The sequence below is a fragment of the Cupressus sempervirens genome, chromosome 8 (assembly GCF_028749045.1).
Source record: "Cupressus sempervirens isolate cs-2001-9-10 chromosome 8, ASM2874904v1, whole genome shotgun sequence".
NCBI classification, from domain to species: domain Eukaryota; kingdom Viridiplantae; phylum Streptophyta; class Pinopsida; order Cupressales; family Cupressaceae; genus Cupressus; species Cupressus sempervirens.
In genome coordinates, this window is record NC_143125.1 from 805,482,990 (window position 1) to 805,491,331 (window position 8,342).

Here is an 8,342-nt window from a genome sequence, read left to right on the forward strand (position 1 = left end):
CAAGTTTTCCATGAGAGTTCACTTAAGTTTCCATCATTGGTTGAAATTCCAAGTTATAATGATAGAGTTAAATGATGCTATTGTTTCAAATTTTCACCTTCTATACCCCAATTAGACGCTTAGTAAAAGTATGTGAAGTATGAATTTTGTATCAATATAGTTGCACTGATTCAATGGTTTGTGAATGTAAAGACATTTTATAGTTGTCCTACATGTTTTGAATACAAGTTGTTCTACCACATACCTATATACGCAACCTTATTACGTACCTTCTCCATTTGTCTTCCATTTCCAATTATTGGTACATATGTAAATTCCCTTTAATGACTTCTTACATCTTTTTTTTCAACATCGTTCATATTGATAATTTATTATCTATGTACTATTAACTAGGTTTTAGATTAGTACTAATTGTTTATTTGATTTGATTTTAATTAATTAATTAATTATTATTATTCTCTCTATTTACTAATTACATATAATTTATTCCCACTTAAGCCTCCAACTTACTTTATTAACTCAAAGGAAAAGAACAAAAGAGAACCTATCAATTAAGCCTATTCTACCTTATCCATCCCACCCTTATCACTATATTATAATAAAATAATAGTTAAATTAATAGAACATAATGATTTTATTAACAACTCAAAACCCATCTTTCTTACCCATAATTCTCTAACTATATACATAACCACTAAAACAAATCTATCAATTTACATTTGATTAACATGTCCTAATTGCCAACTTTATTATTCACACTAGTCACTTATGTTAACTTTGATTAATTAATCTTTGTCTTAGATTACATTAGCCCTAACTATCCTACCTAGCTACCTTCTACCCACCCACTTCCATCTTACAAACTCTCCATGGCTGAAATACCATAAAATATGGTTTCAAAAAAATAACATTCCCTTACCCCTAAGTCCATCCCCTTTCCCAAGGTGGGTGCCTAGTAAGTAAGCTTGGATATTTTCAAAAAGCATGAGCATTCTCTTTAAACAACTAAGCCGAAGGTAAGTTTGATTTGCTTTTCCCAAGGTTATTCTTTTCCTCCCACTTCCCCAAATTTGGAACTACTCCTCCCTAGGCATGGAAGGTAGGGAGATCTCCAAAAACAAATAAACCTTTTTACATACTCACCAATAGATGCCTGGAAAAAGAGGTTGAATCATGTCAGACTGGTAAAAGTTCACATCATGTCCATTACATAAAACAAGAGGTAAGGTTGTCTTGGGGACCACAACCCACTTCCTTTCCATGTTAACCTTTTTTTTGTTGGAACATGGTATTAAAGGGATGCCTAGGTAAGAGAGATTCACCAATAATGAAGTTTGGTATGTATATAAATTATTATCTTTTTATTTTATTTTGCTTTGGTTCAAGTTTAAGATTACTTAATTGTTATTATTTTATTTTATTTTATTTTTATCTTTGTAAAGTGTTATGAGTGGATTTTGTACATCCCTCTTAAGACCATGGGATCTTCTTGGGGATGGGTTTAGGAGTCACATTATGTTAACCCCTCAACCTATAGGTTCCTACTAGGAGTATCAAGTATATTCCTTATTATTTTATTGGTCTATAATCTTGGGGGAGGAATTATTTTCTTCCCCCATAAATTTTCCAAAGAGTAGAATATGCACCTACAACAACTTTTCTAATGCATTTTGTATATGTATTATTTTCAAGCCAAATTTTCTTTTTACCCTACCATGGAATTTTAGTGAATATGTTTGATGATGTGATGGTGTTATCTAACTTAGAAGTTTATTAGAACTTGGAATCCAAATGAACTAATTTTCATACTAATGAAATGAACTATCAAATATGATAATTTTCTTCCTTTATATTGAATGCATAACATATAGACTTACAATGCAATCATCAATATTTTGATTTAAATCAACTCTATCAAAAGAAACATGACCATTATGAAATATTTCGACCGATTGATTTATAAGAAGTAGTGTCTCATTTACATGATTCTTCATATTACATCAAATCATGTAATGTAAAAACTTACAATGAATATCTCCTTACAAGTAACTATATACAAAGTCTCAATCTATCCTTACACCAATTCAACAATATACAATAATATGAAAATTTTCATTTTACATCACATTGAAAATAGAATGGAGACTTAACATCACAACACATCTTGTGATAACACGGGAAGATTGGTCTCTCTACACACTTGATCTTTCAACATTGTCAAGGGTGAAACCCTAATATCTTCAAGGAAACCATCTTCACAAAGCTTGCAACACAACACAAAACCTGAAACCATGGAGGCTCACCTCCCATCCTAGGCTTCCATGAAGCCACCCACCAAGCAGGGGAAACAAGGTCCAAATGGGATACACACACACACATCACTTGTCAATGCATGAAACTCATCACATAACACAAAACAAATCCCTCCCTTGGCTTGCACATTGATTCACACTCCTTGAATTCACCATACCTCTACAAGGCTTGCAACATACATGCTTTTCTTCACTAACTTCCACTTATCACCCCCAAATCCATATTTATACTTATCACCCCTAATCATAATATCAAGACAATGGCTTCAATGGAGCCTATACTCCATGAAAATTTCCCCCTTCTCTCCAAGAGAAGAGGCTCTCTACTACATTTTTGAGCCCAACTAATCCCTTCACCCAAGACTTCTCTTCCCTCCTAAGGGTGAGTGAAGCCTTCACACCCATAATCACATTCAACAGCCAAATCAAACAAAAAAAATCAAGAAGAAAAGCCAAGAAATTTACATGAAACACAATACACATTCCTATTAACACAACACAATACCAAAATCTACAATACAAAGATTCATTACACAATGCATGATTCCATGACACATAGTCCATAATTGCAGATTAATTATGTAATCCTAACAAGAAAGAGAATGAACATGGTTTGAATCACCAACCTTGGCCCAAGCTAAAGGCAATGATAGTTATTGTAGAGCTCCCTTAATCTCCCTCCAAAACCTAACTGTCTCTAAATTTAGAGAGTGGGTGAAAAACCCACTAATTTGACCAAGACTCTCTAATAAGGCCTTCTCACTAACTATTTTAGCAAAGACACCTGGCCACTTCCTCTTACAAACTTGTCTCCTCTAAATTTGCTAAATTTGACTTAGTGGGAACATGGGAGAAAAACACATGTGACAACTCAAATTTTGAATTGATGGAAGAATGCATGGGTAAAGGGCCCCCCTAGGTTGTCTAGGCTCTCACATGGCTAAAATTAGGTCCCTAACTTGATATACTATCATATGGGTAATTATTTTCACCTAAAAGACACTTTGGGACCACTTAATGACCCCTCAAAACCCTAGCCAAGTCTAAATTCGAATTTCATTTTATTGTGACCCATCCTACCCCTTGTCAAGTGGGTTTACTTACTCATTAACAAGTTAATTAGTTTTAAGGTAAATTGCCACCATGATCAAAACTCTAAATGGCATGTCAATTACACACAAAGTCCACCAATGTCAAGTGATACATAAAAACACATTTCATATCACCATGACATGTCCCTAATGCATCTTTATGATTAAACCTTTTCATTCAAGAAAACTCAAATTTACAAAGAAAAATACTTTTACAATGGGGCTTTTGAAAAGATTCACCTTGATTAAACTATGTTCAAAAAGGTTTGGAACTTGTTTCTCCCAAGAATTTCCATGGTTCCACTTCTTGCACATTAAACTTGAGTATTAGTAGTCCAAGGAGGTCATATAAAATGTATATCATAAATACATAATTTTGAATTTTATGAAATCCATATTAACATAATTCAAATTAAATTCCCTTTCCTAGGCATTCAATTAAATCATTCAAGATGTTAGAATCTCAAATTTGCATATCATAAACCATCATAATAAAGTTAACGTTTACCTGCATATCATAAATCATCATAATCAACTTAACATTTATCTGCATATCATAAATATTCATAATCAATTTAACATTTATCTTCATATCATAAATCATCATAATCCAATTAAAATTTTGCATCACATTATAATCTAATACTATCATGCCATAAAACTATATCCATATGTGTTCAATCATTTCATACACAATATCAAGTTTTTAGTGCATAGCATAAATGTAACACACTACTAAAGTATCAAAATTAATAAATAAAACAATCCACTATCCATCTAAGTCTCAAATAATTGTCAAAATATCAAAATCTCAAATATCAAAATGAAAGTAAAAATATCTATGCTATGACGGGTCGGGGTGAGGCCTCACAAATATTCTTTTTATGATCAAGAATTTTATGCTATAGTTCAGGCATTGAAGAAGTGGAGACACTATCTTCTTCCTAAGGAGTTTGTTTTGTATACTAATCATCCAACTTTTTAATACTTGAATAGTCAAGGAAAATTAAAGCAAAGGCATTTTAAGTGGGTTGAGTTTTTGTAAAGTTATACATTTTTTTTGAAACATAGGAGTGGGAAGTCTAATAGAGTTGTAGTTGCTCTTAGTAGAAGATATAATTTGTTGACATAGATGCATATTGAGGTGGTTGGGTTCAAGTAACTCAGTAATTTGTATCTAGAGGATCCTAATTTTGATGAAGCATGGAAGGATTGTACAGAACATGTTACTCTTGACAAGATGAAGTGGTTGGATTTTATAATCCAAGATGGTATGTTGTTCAAAGGAAGTCAATTGTGCATTCCAAGGAGTTCAATGAGAGAGAATCTCATCAAGGAGAAGCATAGTGAAGGATACACTAGACACTTTGGTAGAGATAAAACTCTTGCTTTGGTTGTAGAGAATTACTACTGGCCATAGTAGTAGCAAAATGTGAAGAAGTTTGTACAGAGTTGTAGATTTTGTTAGATGGCAAAAGGAGTGAAGCCATTATGTATACTAGAAAAGCCATGGGAGGATGTCAACATGGATTTTGTTCTTGGATTACCAAGGAATCAATGAGGGCATGATTATATTTTTGTGGTGGTTGACAGGTTTTCAAAGATGACACATTTTATCCATTGCAAGAATACTAGTGATGTTGTTCATGTGGTAGAGTTATTTTTCATAGAAGCAATGAGACTACATGGTTTGCCAAAAAGTATAGTTTTAGATTGAAATACCAAATTTGTTGGGTATTTTTGGCATACATTGTGGAAGAAATTGAAGATATATTTAAAGTTTAGTTCATCACATCATCCACAAACTGATGGACAAATGAAAGTTGTGAACCAGAGTTTGGGAAATTTGCTAAGATGTTTGGTTGGAGATAAGCTAAAAGGATGGGATCTAATTTTACCACAGGCAGAATTTGCATATAATAATTCTATCAACATTACTACTAGTAAATCACCATTCTAGATTGTATATGGGAGCCATCCTAGAAATGCTTCTGAATTGAGGCAGTTGGATAAAGGAGAGATAAATAGTGCTAAAGAAGAAGAATTTGTTGGACATTTGAAGAACGTTGATGAGGAGGTGAGGAAGCACATTATAAAGATGAATATGTAGTACAAGGCTAAGGAAAATGTGAAAATGGGGTATAAGGAATTTCAAATTGGAGATGAAGTCATGGTTCATTTGTGAAAGGAGCATTTTCCAATGGGTACCTATAATAAGCTAAAAATGAAGAAGTTTGGACTATGCAAGATTGATTACCCTCACTGATATTAGATTGATTACCATTATTTTAAAAAAATGTCTTCCTAGACAGTTTCGGTAGTTTATAACTAATATACATGCTCAGCTTGCAATTCCTACTTTAACTACTTAGTTGATGTATGTGATTTTTCAAAAATTATTGCAATAGAAAGAAGCTAAGCTAATTTTATTTGGTGATCTTAAATCAAGTGAGCATGCATTTATGTCTAGGGATTCAAATAATATTATATTTAAATTCAACTAAATGGTTTGAAAAATTACTTTGTAAAAGAGACAAATTACTAGAATGGATGGACTTAAACCTGGGAGAATTAATTAGTACAAACATGGTTAGATATCTTATCTTACGAATTCTACTAATCCTAATTCAGAATCTTTGGTATTTCTCTTTAATATGTTGAAAACCTAGAAATTATTATGTTGATTTTATCATTTGATTGTACATTACTTCAAATAATTATGTTCTATTAACTATTGACTTTCTGTGACTTTGATATGATCTTAATTGTATTTTCATGATTTCATACCATGATATTTTAAGTAGGCCCACATATATATCTCGATAAATATACAAACGATTGTGTCTATTGTGACTTGCCAATTATGAGTGCATTTTAATATGTTTTATTCTTCACTTGGACCTCAAAAAGTTCCCTTGTTCACCCTCAATGCAAGTATCATTTATATATCTCATTTTGTTGGATACAATTGTTCAAATTGTGTGTTGTCTTTGATGTCACACAAATGTCATATCAGTCATCAGATAGTGTCCACCGAGCTCAGAAGGTTAGCAAGGCAAAGGACAGTTTCTACCAAGCTCAGAAGGTCAGCAAGGCAATAGACACTATCTACTAAGCCCAAAAGATTAGTAAGGATAGTTTGCAGTGTCTACCAAGTAGACAGTTGATTATTGAGCTTTCAAGGTAATCAAAGAAATCTAGTTCTTACCGAGCTCACTCGGTAATCAAAGAAAATGTGACAGAAGTAGTTCATACTGAGCTCACTCAATCATCAAAGGGAATGTGGCAAAAATAGCTCTTACCAAGCTCTCATAAAGGAATTCAGTTCTTACCAAGTAAACTTGGCAGCCAAAGGATTTTTGCAATGTTAACCGAGTCATGAAGGTTAACTCAAGAAATTTTTGGAAGCAATATTTACCAAGCAGGGTCGGCCAATAAAGGATTTCACTATTTTATGAAATAACGTTTAAAATAATATCTATAGTTGACTAATGTATGGTTTATTGGTAAATGTAACATGTGAATGGGCCGACTTGACAATCTAAATGGTATAAGTAAAAGGTCAAGTTGTGAATTCTAAGAATGTGGAAGATGCAAGTGTGGAATTGATATGATATGAGGACTGATTATTGTGAAAGTGAATTGGAAGGATGATCAGAGATCATTGAGGAACAACAAAGCTATATTTGATCAAGGAGGATCTAATGATGCTGAAAAGAGACCTGTAGCTAGCAAATTCAGTTGCATCTTGTTGAGGTCAATTCATTTTTTCTTTCTAACCATTGTAGCAGTCATTTCAAATCTCTTAACAAAGTTGGTTTAACAACCATTTTGTAAATCCTCTAACAAGGTGATAGTTCAGTTGAATTGTTCTAAAGACCTCTAGCAAGGCCACTCCTAACAGCGTGATTAAATCCTCTAATAGAGTCACACCTAACAATGTGTATTGTAACTTTTAACAGGGTTGGCTCTTAACAAGGCTCACTTCAGAAGAGTGAAAAATTGGTGACTAGTTACTTGGTGGTTTTTCCCATATTGGATTTCCATGTTAAATCTGGTGTCTCTTGTGTTCACTTTATTTTTCAGATACATGCATGAATGCTTGAAAAAAAAGTAATAGTTTAATTTACCGGGTTACAACATTTGTTTACCAAGTATAAGCAGTAACTAGATCTTTAAGACATCTAAGGGATCTGTGGATTAATTTTTGTTAGTAACTGATTCACCCTCCCTCTTAGTTACTATATCTTTAATCCCAGGAATTGGTATCAGAGCTATTGGTGCTTATAGGAAAAGATTTCAAGGATCTAAGCTAAAGATCAAGATGTCTTACAAAAGGGAAATTCCAAGACTTAATAGGGACAACTTCTCAGCATGGCAAGGATTGATGAGGCTTCATCTGGCTTCTATTGGTGATACAGGGTTGAAGTACCTTGATGAAAAATATGAAGGACCTTCTGGTACATTACCTGTCAATGATATTGCTGAAAAGAAGACCCACAATAACATGATGATAGATATAGCATCTGCTCTGAGTTATGAAGAATTTGATGACATCAAGGATTGCAAAACTGCCTTTGAAATGTGGAACAAGCTAAAAGAAATCTATGGAGGAGATGATAATGTGAGAAGAGCCAAAGCAAAAAGTTTGAGAGGACAATTTGATCAAATGAGGATGAGAGAGGATGAAAACATTGCAAAGTATGTTGAAAGAGTTAAAGCATGTGTTAGTGCAATCAAAGAATTTGGAGGAGATATCAGTAAGGAGATAGTTATAAGTAAGTTCCTAGAACTCTACTTCCCATTTATGCAATCAGAGTCGCTACAGTTCAAGAAAGGAGATGTGAGGCAAATCATAAAATAAATTTAGAGGCCATAGTTGGAAGATTGACTACATTTGAGCTAGACAACTATGACAATTATGTTCCAGCTGTCAAGA